Source organism: Sphaeramia orbicularis, chromosome 4 (assembly GCF_902148855.1).
Source record: "Sphaeramia orbicularis chromosome 4, fSphaOr1.1, whole genome shotgun sequence".
In the NCBI taxonomy this organism is placed as follows: Eukaryota; Metazoa; Chordata; class Actinopteri; order Kurtiformes; family Apogonidae; genus Sphaeramia; species Sphaeramia orbicularis.
In genome coordinates, this window is record NC_043960.1 from 47,993,842 (window position 1) to 48,007,580 (window position 13,739).

The 13,739-nt window shown below is 38.3% G+C and overlaps 1 protein-coding gene across 2 annotated transcripts in view; it reads right to left on the bottom strand.

Moving 5' to 3' along the window:
• The window catches only part of tnfaip8l1 (tumor necrosis factor, alpha-induced protein 8-like 1), a 75,452-nt gene extending 62,971 nt beyond the window's left edge, over positions 1-12,481 (bottom strand). The window contains exon 1 of one of the 2 annotated variants that reach the window (XM_030132131.1): positions 12,030-12,481. The gene's annotated coding sequence lies outside the window, so the exon portion shown is untranslated. The remainder of the gene's footprint in view (positions 1-12,029) is intronic. The other variant, XM_030132129.1, reaches the window with a different exon arrangement.
• Positions 12,482-13,739: the final 1,258 nt, after the last annotated feature.

The following is a 13,739-nucleotide window of genomic DNA, read 5'->3' on the forward strand; positions in this document are numbered from 1 at the left end:
TAACATGGAACCAACATACAACTTTGTGTTGCTCCTGGTGTCATGTCTGGCACAATAAGCGTCCGTGTTAGACATAACAGCAGAACCGGTGTTTAGCGGCAGCAAAATGAAAGAAACAAAGCCTTGATTCAAGAAAACTGTAACTGAGTTTTTTTTTTTTTTTTTTATCAATTTAAGCTGATTAATTGATCAATTGTTTAAGCTGTACATGAGATGAAGTTGTAAGTGAACTATACTTGGACATGCTGTTGTTCCTGGCAGTCTTTAAACTGCGGACCATTAGATAAGTGAGTGTATTCTTCATATTATGTACACTGTAACAAATTACTGTAAAAAAACGGTAAATTTTGTACAGTATCAAACTGTTATTTGTAAATACAGTATAATGCTGTAAATAATGAGGTCTTTAAGGAGGACATTTAAAACAGTAAGCTACTGTAAAACTGTACAGTATTCTACAGTATTTTCTTCAGTTCCTCCACTGCTGTCCGCCCAGAACTGCTCTGAACAAAGTCATCTGGCATCAAGTCCCACCCGCTCATTTAGAAAAAGATTCAATCTAACGAATGTTAACTATAGACTTGCTGCATCAAAGGTTAGTGGTTCTTTTACGAAACAGAAGGAAAAAAAAAATACAGAAAAAACAACTATTTTCACCTGGACCATCCAGCAGTGGAACAGAGGCCACCTGATGCTTTCATCCTTCTACCTACACTGCCATCGCTCCATCCTGCTCCAGTTGTTCATTTATCAGGTAAATGTGATTTTATCAGTGGAACTATCACCATGCTGTGGCATTTTGGATTCATTAAACATTACATTGCCTCCATAAACCGCGTTCACACTGGATGCAACTTGCGCGGTGTAACAGGCGGTGTAACACTGCTTCATATTCGGGGGTGTTAGCCTTATGTAGCAAACATGCAGCTAATTTAAGTTGAAGCATACTAGCTAGCTGCGAAGTGAACACAGTTAAACTAAACAACGTGTCAATTTATGTGGTTTTTGCTGCCCCAGGGTTACATTTCTAAGACATTAAATCTGTAAAGTGGAATTTACTAACTTGGACATCCATATTAACTGATATAATTAACCACTGTTTTAATAAAAGTAAGTGACTAAGGCTAATTTTTCCCTCTTTGTTGGGCAGTTTGTATAGGATGTATAGCATTATTTAATGCCTGTATGCTTTATAGCTCTATAAACACAGTGTCATTCATAACCGATCTACCATTGTCCAAATGTCTTCCACTGCAGCTGATACTGAGCTCACCCTGACCCTCCAGCCAGTCCAAGACTAATACTGCTGGGAAGTGTCTGTATGTATGTGTTTATGTGTGTATGTGTGTCAGTCTGTCATTCAGTCTGCCTATTAGCTGTCTGTCTATATCCGAGTAATAAAATAATTGCTTTTGCCCTTCCATGACAGTGTCTACCACTGTAAGAAAAGAATAGCCGTAAGTGGTAGCAGTATAACTTATGATACCAAATTTAAATAAAGTACAAAAAAAGTATAGAATAAATGTATCACTCAGAATTCTGGGTTCATCGTAACCAATTTTTATACCTTACAGTGACTACATGGGTTCTTGGTAAACAATATATCTGATCCTGTTTTGGGACATTAACCTCAATTCTTGTCTCCATCAGTTGCAGGTGATGAAGTCACGTCTGGAAGTTGGATGATGAGCATTGAAAGCCATGTTGTCTGTGAAGGCCTCCAACCAAGCTTCATCACAATGCTGCTGCTGTTGCAGTGAATTTAATAAAAGCTCAATGTTATAAGGTCATCTCTTGTTTGAGCTTTTTCTAGTAATGTTCATGATTTTGTATTTTAAAATGTAATTTGAAATGTTAACATCCTAGCTTTTTGCTGTGTTATACTGTAAATATTACATTAAATATGTTTTACAGTAATGTATTGTTTCTTGGAATACGGTAGTTACTGTAAAATGCAGCAACTGTGGCTAACAGTATTTTACTCTAAAAGGAATATTAAATACAGCCCAGTACCGTAATACTTTTTACAGTAAGAAACTGTAGTTGTAGATTACAGTAGAGATACTGTAAAATAACAGTAGCATGCTGGCAACTCTAGCTGCCAGTATTTTACTGTTATTTAACGGTAAAATTTATTACAGTGTAGATATGTGCCAGCGCTAAAGCCATCTATTGCACTACACTGCCTTCATCACCCATTGATTTAATAAATGTGGGATAATCATTGCACAGCTCACTTGGAGTGTCCCGTTTATATTGATTTTGTAATGTGTAGCCCTTTTAAAAGACATGCTTAAATAAACATCTTTATCAGTATGTTGTATGTTACTGTTGTATTGGTTTGCTGTCTTGTGGACAAAATGTGCATATATTTGAGTTGTTTAAAATAAGACTGCAGCTATCGATTCTTTTTGAAGTCGAGTATTCTACCAAATAGTTCAGCGACTAATTGAGAAATCGGATTTCAACATTAAGAGCCGGCATCGAGACTCATCACAGACTACAAAAAAAGCCGAGCCTCCGTTCTGACCAGTGCTGTATTTCTGTTAGCAATCACGTGAAAGGGGCTAATGTTAGGCTACTGTTGAGAGGAAGACAGGCATTTACCTTGAGTTGGCTTCAGATGTGTACTTACACACATTGCACGAGATTCACTGTTTTTTTTTTATTTGAAGTGATCCCAAACTTTGGACATCTTTTGTTTTTTGCCAGCAGTCTCCTCGCTCTCTTCCACAGCGCCAACTTTTTGACTCTGAGTCAAGTGCGCCGCTGTTTACAGTCCATGTAGAACATGACCCCCGGGCAGAACGCAAGTGACTACTTAAATGAAATTAATAATTTAACAAATACTCAAGGCAGAAAAAATGATTTGAGGATTTTGTTGTACTTGAATTATTTGAGTACTCATTGCAGCTTTAGTTTAAACCTATCTGTTCTCATAGAAAGAATTATCAAGTGTCATTTATGGCCAATTTTGACAGCACTTGACACGATAAAAATATTCACATCATAAATGTCAAATTATTCCTTCCACTTTAAGGAGTGATAAATGATATATGGTTGGTTCTGGTTTTAAACTATTAATTAAAAAACAAAGGTCAGAACACTTGACACTTATCAAACAGCAAAACATTTCTGAAATCTGGAGAATCTAGTCAAAACAAAAATGTTCAATGTCAAAATACACAACAGTAAAACGTTGATAAATATTGATGTTTTATCTGAGACTATACACAAAATGAACCAAAAAGACAAAAGAGCAGCAGCCTCATTTTGACTGCCATGTCCAAGCTTTAATTACATCTTATTTAGGGTCTAATTATTGCACAATAATACCAGAAGTAATCATGGTGCCAGGTGGTGCTTGATCTGTGAGTGATATCTGAGCCTATGACATTTTAATTAAGGCGACCATAAGAGCAGGGCACATGATGACTGATTTCTCCCACCTTGAGCCCAGAGAGCATGATTTGTTAAGTCAGTTTGTTAATGGTGTGGTAAGTAGCAGTGTGCTTGACTACCTTAGCGACGATAAAAACAGAGGGGGACTGAATAAAACAGAGTGCAATTGTGACTCAAGTGGCATCCTGAAATTAACTGGGTCTAACTGTCTGTTAACAGGAAACACTAAGTATGGCTCACTTCCTTTTGCCCAACAATCCACGATATTTGTAGCTCTGAAATTCTGCTCTTTTAGACAGTCCCATACGCCATAGAGTGTTTTGGGTGTCCAGGGAAACCTGAGGCCAGTGGCGCACTCTGCTGAACTTGGCATTCTGGTAAAAGCAGGTCTAACACCTCTCTTGTCTTGGTGGTGAGTTACCATTGGATCCTCCTCAGAAGGACCAAAAGTGTTTCCACACTGCAGTTCCAAACACAGCCCTTAATGACAAAACAACATGGGAAATAACTGACAGTGTGACTGTATTGTCCTGTTGTGAAACACACTCAGAGAAGGGATGCGCAGATACAGTTACACTGAAATATACATAGATAGGGCTACTGCTGGCCACTGAATATTATTATTTATTATTCATCTGAAAAGGGAGAAAAATACTCCTTTTCGCTTCCATTACAGCTCAAGATGGCATCTTCAAAAACCTTGTGTATTCAGAGTACAGAGAAATGCAGTTTATCCTCACATTAGGGTAGCTTAAGCAAAGGGTAATGATTAGCATAATTTGCATTTAACTTGTGATTATTTGGCTTCTGTAATGACAAAATTGATTTTCTGCTTCAATCGGTCCTCATTTAAAAAAATATCCCACATATAAACACAGAATATTGCTATTGTTTTTATTTTGTAATACATTGACTGTGCTCCTGTGATGTTTCCTGCTGGTTATTAAACTGTTGTTTCAAAGCCAGGAGTTTGCATTTTGGCTGCTGCCATCTTGCCTCTTCGTAGAAGTGACTATATTAGGGCCAAAGGACATGCATATGTTAAACAGTAGCTCAGAAAGCCCAATTCAGCAGACAGCAGGCCATAAACCACACCTGTCAATCAAAAGGTGAGGGCACACTGGGCTCTGGGGCTTCATTGACAGTGAACATTCAGTTTTGTGTGGATACAAATTTGAAGTTTTCACCTAACGTACATCCACTAAGAGTAATTTGACCATAATTTAACCTCTTGTAGGCTATTGTACATATTCCACTGGTCACAAATCAGATCCTCCTGGCCTGGGCTTCGCACACACAAAACATTATCGAAATAACACCTTGGTTTCGGAATGAGAGGTGTTCCTTTTATGTAGCATTCTGGAATCATGATTCCACCTTTATCACAACTATGTCACTACCTCCAGAGGCATTACAAAGCTGTGATAAAGGTGGAACCAAATGATCCCACCATTTCATTTACACAGACGTCGTTCCAGAATAAAGGTGAAATATTCCCATAACAGAAGTGCTATGTAAAAGGGGCTAAAGACTGGCTGTGTCAGATGATGCACCAATTTTGTTTGAAGCAAAGAGTAACCTGACAAAGACTGTCAAGTGCTGTTCACAAGTGTACACTTTAAGTAAAAGTGAAAGTTCAACTAAAACTGACACCACATGTTCATCAGCTGAACAAGTTTTCAAAGAGTTGAACTTTCAGGTCAAACCCTATAGCACATATCGATATTGTCTATTAACCTCAAAATATTATTATTATTATTATTATTATGATTATTTACATATGTGTAAAAGAACAAAATGTGAAAGAAATGTGTAAAAGAAAGTGACTGAGTCCAGATAACTCCTTTGTCATGTTAAAGGAAAGTTCAATTCAAGTCAGGCTTTTCAGGAGCCAGCACTTTGTGGTCATCAGTAGTATTACACTTAAAAAGATACTTCTTTGTCTTCACCATCAAGGTTTTAAATGTTTTGTGGTTTAATTCATTTTACTCATGCATTTTTTGATTAGTGATGTCCCTATCTAGATTTTTTTGCTTCCGATCTGATCCGATTTTTTTAGGATTAGTTTTGCTGATCCAATACCAACTTTTTACAACGAAATTTTGATTTAAATTTGGAGTCATTATTTATAGGTATTATGCTATTATTTTACTTGAGATCACAATTAGGCTGAATGTGGAACCTGAACTAAAACAAGTATGACAGTTTTGATTATTAAAAACTTTAGTATAATTTTTTGCACTTTCGAAATTCATACTGTGAGCTAGAGCTGCACGATTCTGGAAAAAATGTGAATCATGATTCTTTTGCTTAGAATTGAGATCACGATTCTCTGGGACGATTTTTTTCACAAAATGTTTATTGCACTGCTGTCAAGGAAAATGGGTTCTTTTGCGTCTGAGTCATATTATATCACTCTGCAAGTCGTCTGGTCACTTATGCAGTGTTTGCTTTTGAACTGATCTGTTAGTGTGGCTGTGTGTGTGTGTGTGTGTGTGTGTGTGTGTGTGTGTGTGTGTGTGTGGGGGGGGGGTCGCAAGCGCGCAGTTCAAGCGGGGGGGGCGGGGTTGCAGGCGCGTGCATTTTGGCCGGTAACCCGCATGTGTGTTGGTTGGAAACTTTATGTTCATTTACCTTTTCCCTGCACTTACAGTTCTGGTTGCTAAGCGACATCAGCTGATCTGTGAAACTTTGCAGTGCAAAGAAACTTCCCAGCTGGCGCAATGGAATATTTTTAATATACAGTGTTTGTAGAGGGCAAGACTTTTGATTCTTGGTTAAAGGCTGAGTTAATCTCACTGGCAAAGAAAAGAAAAGGAGAACAGCACAGAAGTCAGAGAAGTGAAAATGAAAACGCACTTGGATCTGGATGACAGAAAACAAGATCGACATGAGATTAACATCGCCGAAAGTGAACCTTAAATGGGCACGAGTTCAGGTGTGTGACTCACCACTACCACTAGGGTTTTCATCCATTTCATTCTCTTTACCGCAGACGTTCCTCCGCTGTAATTCACTCTTTCTTCACTCAACTGCAGCCGACAGCAGCAGGCTCATGTGTTGTAAAGACGCTTTACCATTGGTTGAGGGAAGAGACGGCAGCGGTTCTGAGTTTGTGGACATTTGTTTGTAATGCAGCCATGAAATAAAATGCTTAAGAATCATCCATGTTAAGAAATGAGATCACATTCATGTGTGAATTGAGATCGCGATCTTTTAACGATTAATTGTGCAGCCCTACTATGAGCCAAATTACAATGTTTGGCAGGCCAGTTTTGGCCAGCGGGCTGTATGTTTGCTGTTGCTGTAGCACGTCTATGGACAGGTCCATCCAGGGATTATATGGGGATGCGTTTCGTGCTGTACTTTAGTGATGTGCACATCAGCGGGTTGGGGTGGGTCAAAAGAATGTCAGTTTATTTGTGGGGTGGGTCAGGTCAAATAATTACACAAAAGCCCCGTGGGCTGAAAAAACCCCTACTCGCACATCACTACCAAACCTTAAAGTGAAAGTGAAACCTACAGATGCTTTACTGATTCCTCCAAGTCTCCCACTGTTGTGTTATATATATATATATATATATATATATATATATATATATATATATATATATATATATATATATATATATTAGAGATAGATCGATATGGGTTTTTCAAGGCCGATACCGATTATTAGTAGTTAGGGGAGGCCGATAACTGATATTTGGAGCCGATTTTCATTTGCAGTAAAACTGTAAATATTGGTGTGAAAAATTCTGAATAATGCAAACACTGAACCTCGTTTAAATGCCTAAAGCATGTTTATTTAATCAAACAATGGAAAATAATAGCTCCAGAAGTGCATGGATTTCCTAGACTCAGAAGCATCTCTTACAAAGTTGAATAAAAGTTTAAATAAATAGCTCCTTTAAATTTTTCCACAGTAAATAAAGTAAAACTTAAATATAACTATAATGACATATCTTTGTTTTAAGTTCAAACACAACAAAAATACAGGGAGACTCTTGTAAACTCTTGGGCCATGTGCTGACATATGCTCAACTTATCATGCTTAATTTATTACAGCATTTGGGAAGCCTAAAGTTGATTTCATTATTAAATGTTATATTTTACCATGCGATAGCAGGGACCCTGTCATTCAAAACTATGTTGCTACATTATTAATGATTAATATGACAAAAGCTACATAAAAAAGTATAATAGTTGCTATGAGTGCAATTAAACTCCTGACAGAACACAAACAGCCTTTAGGGCTGTAATGAGCACACACATTATTTAAAATGTTCCACCATGTTCAGATAAATCACTTCTGAATTTTACTCTCTCTCTCTCATCTTCACTTTAATTTTCAGATCATAGGACTAGAAAGCTCACAGCAACATTAGTAGTTAGGAGTTGTAGAGTTCTTTATGTGACTTTAACGCAAACACACACTATTACATTACATACCAACACAGTCTCATCCCAAATAGTCAGAAATCGACACATGCGGTCAGAGCCCCATAGCGGCACTATTTGACGCAGGGGGTACCCCTTCCGCGTCGGATTTCGACACGGAAGGGGTACACACCGCGGAGAGGTGAAGTTTTCTCGTGTGAGAAGCTCCGGAGAGAAAACACGTGTCAAAGGTAAACGCAGAAAACTCTTCTGAAACTGTACTAAACATCCCTGTGCTCTATATCTCACAACTACTACTAATGTTTCAGTGAGCAGCGGAAGAACGTCAGAGCCGAGTAAACATTAGCGGTAGCTTTGCTAACACATATTACCTCCTGACATGTCTGAGAATTAGTTAAAAGAAGACTGCTGATAATATGGCGATGGAAACAGTCCGTGATTGAAAAGCATGTGTGTGTGATTAAGAGAGAGCGCGTAAAAAACTCAGTTCACTTGTTTTAGGGAAGCACGCAAAGGTGAAGTCTGATTAACTTTTACCAGAACATTAGTTCATCAATCTGGCTCTAAACACTCTGCACACTATGTATTAGTAATGGAGAAAATGCATGTAGAACACAGTCTCATCCCAAGTCAGTCCCAGTCTGTGTGTGTGTGAGGACAGCTTCCGCATCAACCAATCAGAGGGCGTGGGGTGGATAGTGCAGGAGACGTAGGCAGGAGAGAGAGAGAGAGAGAGGCGCGGCTGCATCTGAGCTGAAATAACCCAGTTTTGAATTGATTTCTTAATATCGGCCCGTCGGATTAAAAAAAGGCAGATACCGATATATGTCAAAATTCCAAATATCGGCACCGATAATCGGTCGACCTCTAACATATATATATTGATTTCTTAATATCGGCCCGTCGGATTAAAAAAAGGCAGATACCGATATATGTCAAAATTCCAAATATCGGCACCGATAATCGGTCAACCTCTAACATACATATATATATATATATATCTATATATATATATAGATATATATATAGATATAGATATAGATAGATAGATAGATATAGATAGATATATATGTAGATATATAGATATATAGATAGTAAGAGAGAGAGAACAGAAAAGTTTTTGAATGAATAACAAAGAATACAGACTGAAAAGCACCTTATTATAACAGAATGAACAAAATGACACACACACACACACCTCCTCCAAAGCATGCAAGACTAGCCCCTTTTACACAGCATTTCTGTTATGGGAATGTTTCGCCTTTATTCCGGAACATCTGTGTAAACAAAATGGTGGGATCATTTAGTCCGATCTTTATTGTGGCTTTGTAATGCCTCTGAGGGTAGTAACCGAGCCATTATAAAAATGGAATCATAATTCCGGGATGCTATATAAAAGGAACACCTCTCGTTCCGCAACCAAGGTGTGATGTTTTGATGACGGCGAACCCCGCGCCTGAGAGACAGTGGGTGCATATGGAGGCACTGGCATGGATTCTGTGGCAGCCCCCTGGGTGCTGCAGCTTCAGGCCAGGGGTGCCACAGTGTGCTGTGGGTTCATGCCAGGGGTGCCACATGCCTGGCAACCCATGGCACGCAGCTGCGGGATTGGCACCTGGGGCGGTTGCCGCAGAAGCCATGCCAGTGTCTATATGCGCACTATAAGCTGCGCTGGGTCACCACCTCTTTGATTACGGAATGCAGGTCCGCTGTGTAAATGTCCAGCCTGTCTCACCTCTGTTACTCCTTTGGCTTGGCTATGTAAATGGTGGAAAAAAGGTAGGATCACCATCTCACCTTTTTTCCAGGATCTCTGTGTAAAAGTGGCTACTGACATGCCACAGTTTCTGTTCTTGTTGGTCATACTTTAATAAAAAAAAGTGCATCCATTTAACTGCAAAGTCTTGTTGTAAATTTTAGTATTTTAAAATAATGCACTCGCTTAAAATGTTAGCCTACATGTGTAATTCACCCCCCCCCCCCCCCCATCTCTTTCGTATCTGGGCAAAATTACTGTTGTAACTGAAAAACCCCTACAGAATCCATATAGAACAAGAAAAGCACTCGGAGAGCGCAGACCTCTGCCAAGACATATCTGTCGCCCCACTCCCTCACCCCCACCCGATCACCACCAAAATTTTATAATTTCTTCCTTGTATGAACATTTCCTGAAAATTTCATGAAAATCTGTCCATAACTTTTTGAGTTATCCTGCTAACAAACAAACACACAAACAAACACCCAAACAAACAAACACACAAAGCAAAGCAATCACAATACCTCCTGGCGGAGGTAATCAAACAGAATAGAGGATTGAATCAAACTGTTGTTGTGAATCAGAATTCAATCAGCTAAGGAAATCAGCAGCACCCAGGCCAACAGATCCTGGCTGATATTTCAGATGACATTAAAAGAAATCCTAATGGTTCCTCTATGATATCACCTCAGTTTACTTGTTGTCAGCCTTTGCAACAACAGAGGATCACAAAAGAAGCCCAGGCAACCAAAGTACAATGGAACTCATACAAAGAACACCAAATAATTTGACTACCAACGCAACTAATGCAAGAAGAGAGGCAAGTCCAAGTCCTAATCTGAAACCATAATTCATTTGACATGTCTGCTTAGCCTGTGCATGATAATGTTCACTGCTGCTGTACCTGCCAGGGCTCTGGGCTGCACAGTGAAGCCATTCATCCACACTCCAACCTTGTTAAGCTTTACAATGTAAACATGCCAATGTGTTACAAAACATATCACTGTTTGCAAAACACGTCTTCACCTTTTCTCTGTTTTGCCAAGATTCGCCTGAAGCTGCACAGATGTGTATTTGATTTTAAAAACAGACATAAATGTAATTTCCCCCCGTCTTTCTATATATTTCTTCAGCTGACATGACACAATGAATGGCGCACACTTTGTACTCATAACATCAACGTAACTGTCGTCAGCCCCCACATGAAGGTGCTCTTTGTACTGACATACCTGTGAAGAATTTTTTGCAAATCCTTATAGATATGGTTTCATACTTGCTTCAAATGTTCTTCTTCTGAATTTCTGAAATGTTCTGCTGTTCTAAGTATTTGTCTTGTTCTGAGCAAGAAGAAGAGGAGTTTAACTGATGCAACTGATGACGATTTCAATAGTCAACTAGTCATCAACTACTAAGATTATGAACCACAAAAAAAAAAAAAAAAAAAAAAAAAAACCTACAGTGGAAGTTATTTATATTTATTTCAGCAACAAAATTATGTATTTTCTTTCCTTTAACAATAACGTTTGGTGCACAATTAGAAATCATAACATTTGTTAAACAAATAGGCTACTCAATATTCAACAAATATTGCAGCAGCAATAAAATCCCTTAAACAAAAAAACATTTTGTGCATAACAATTTCAGTGCCTCACAAAATTTGTTGCACAACTAAATACTCAAGGGTTAGGGCAATAAAATATTTATATATTCTTATCAAATTATTATCTTATTTATATATCCTTTATCAAAAGTGCATGACGTCACTAACGATCTGACGAATACTATATTAGTTGTTGGCTATTTGTCAACTAGTTGTTGCACCCCTAGTTTAAAACCACAAATAATTGTCTGATGTCTTGAAAAACAGCCTTTAAAACGATAAAGAAACAACGTCACATTTACTGTGACAACTACGGATACTGATTGATAAAGTTTTATCGCGAGAACACATTTGGCCGTATCATTGCTAATAAATCGGCTAAATCAATTTCATCCATACTTAATAAGTCTCATTCACATTGCCAATGTCTCACAAGTCCTAAACTATACAAGATCTACTTTTACTCCTTCATATTAGAGCCTGAAATGACCTCATAATAAATTGTGGCAGGCTTAGCCGTTGCTAGCTAAACTGTTTAAACTGCTTTTTGAATCACGTCCAAACTGATTAGCTGGAAAACATTACTGAGTTACTTACACTAAGTTTTTTTTATAATAACTGCAGCCTATCAAACGACTAAACCACCACAGCAACAAAAAACAAAACAAAACACAGTCTTATTAGGTTTCCATTGGTCTTCTGGCCCTGAAAAGCGTTGTGCTTTGACATGATAAAAAGTTTGGACGAACCCGTATCTGCCTGTGATAACAGTGACCGTTCAGTACGTTATTGTCCTGATGATGAGATGTTTCATTAAAAGCTACTCAGCCGTTAAGTTCAGCAGGACAGCGACGGTGGTTTGATACTCACCTTTCTATCAACTCAGGGATATTCAGGACTGGTCAGCCGACAAGATGACAAGTAAATCTCATCCAAATCAAGTCTTCATTCTGGCGACAGCAGAGGAAGTCACTCTTACAGCACTTTGGTTTGTTTTCAAGTATCCGTTTGACAAAATCAAACCGCCCTCGGCTCGTATCTGCCTGTTTCTGTTCTGTAACCGTGGATCAGGCACAGATGTGTAAATTATTGAAAGAGTGTTTTCTTCTCTCGGCCGCTCTGTGAGATCGGTTACAAGAGTTTGTTGTAACCCGAGTCCTCCTGCTCGTAAAAAAAAGTTTCAAACTTGAGGGAGACCTGAAGTCAACGGACTGATGTTGGATCAGACCAATGAAGGAGCCACAACAGGGACTGGACCAACCCAACCAGACCCAAAGAAAGGCTCATTTACAGCTGGGCCGTTCCCTGCCCCCATTAGGGTTTCCAGTAATTATCCCAGACCCAAGGCTAAACATGTCCCAGAGGAAATGGTGTTAAATGAACAATAAGCAGGAACTGTATTTCTGTCATGGACTAAGTGATATGTAACTGGACGTATTAACTCTTACAGACCCGCAACTGTTTTTTGTCACAACTTCCAAATATTTTTTTTTGTCTTTCCCAAATGATTTATCACCATTGATGATAATATTCTCCTATGTATTTATTCTTTTTCTGTGAAAATCAGGTATTTTCCTATGTTCACTGATCATGTGGATGTTTATAAAATATCAGAGTAAATCCAAGGGAAAACTGAAGAAAAGTGATTTTGTCAACAAAATATATTATTAACTGAACATAAAAAACCGTCTACAACCACTGTAATATAATAATATGAGTTCAAAATTTTTAAATATTTAATTTGGTGTGTGTGTGTGTGTGTGTGTGTGTGTGTGTGTGAGAGAGAGAGAGAGAGAGAGAGAGAGAGAGAGAGAGAGATTTTGTCAGCGGATGTTTTTAGGACAGAGGAAGTTTTCCCCCCTCATCTGTCTAATGAGGACACAGAAATCCCCAATATTACAATAACAGTTATTTTAACACTTGGGGTCATTTTATAGTTTTCATATTATTATGCTACAGTTGTCAGCATCGTATGTTCCTCTACATGTAGACACCACAGGTGACTGATTCATCAGTGTCATATTCCAGATTTATCAACCGATAAGTCAGCTGTCTTGTAATTCTATGTATTATGTTTCTGCTGGTTTTTAACCTACTTTTAAGTATAGTCACCTGTGGGACGGACATTGTTCTGAAGCGCCCTCTTGTGGTATAATCTGATTTGTGTGTTAAACTCTGCACTGCCTCTTGGAGCCATTATACTGCATTAAATATGAAGAAAATAAATAGGAGTCCATGAGTGGTTGTAATACTTAATTTTAGAGTTACAGATGCAAAACTTCTTTACAAAGTGACTGCTTGTGTGTACTGCACAGGTCAGAAATTCAATCCTCTACAAAAATATAACACACCATGTGAATTCATGTCAAATACAGTGTTTGTTTTTTACAACCTCCTCCACCACAGGGGTAGGCAGTAACGCATCTAACAGAAAGATGAAAGAAACACAAACTGAATGCAAATGATGCGATACATTTCAAAAGAACAAAAAGAGCTTTATTGAAATGAAAGAACCACTGTAACTAGGGCAGAATGACATACAAGAAAATGTCAATGTTAGTCACAATTTTAGTAGCAGTG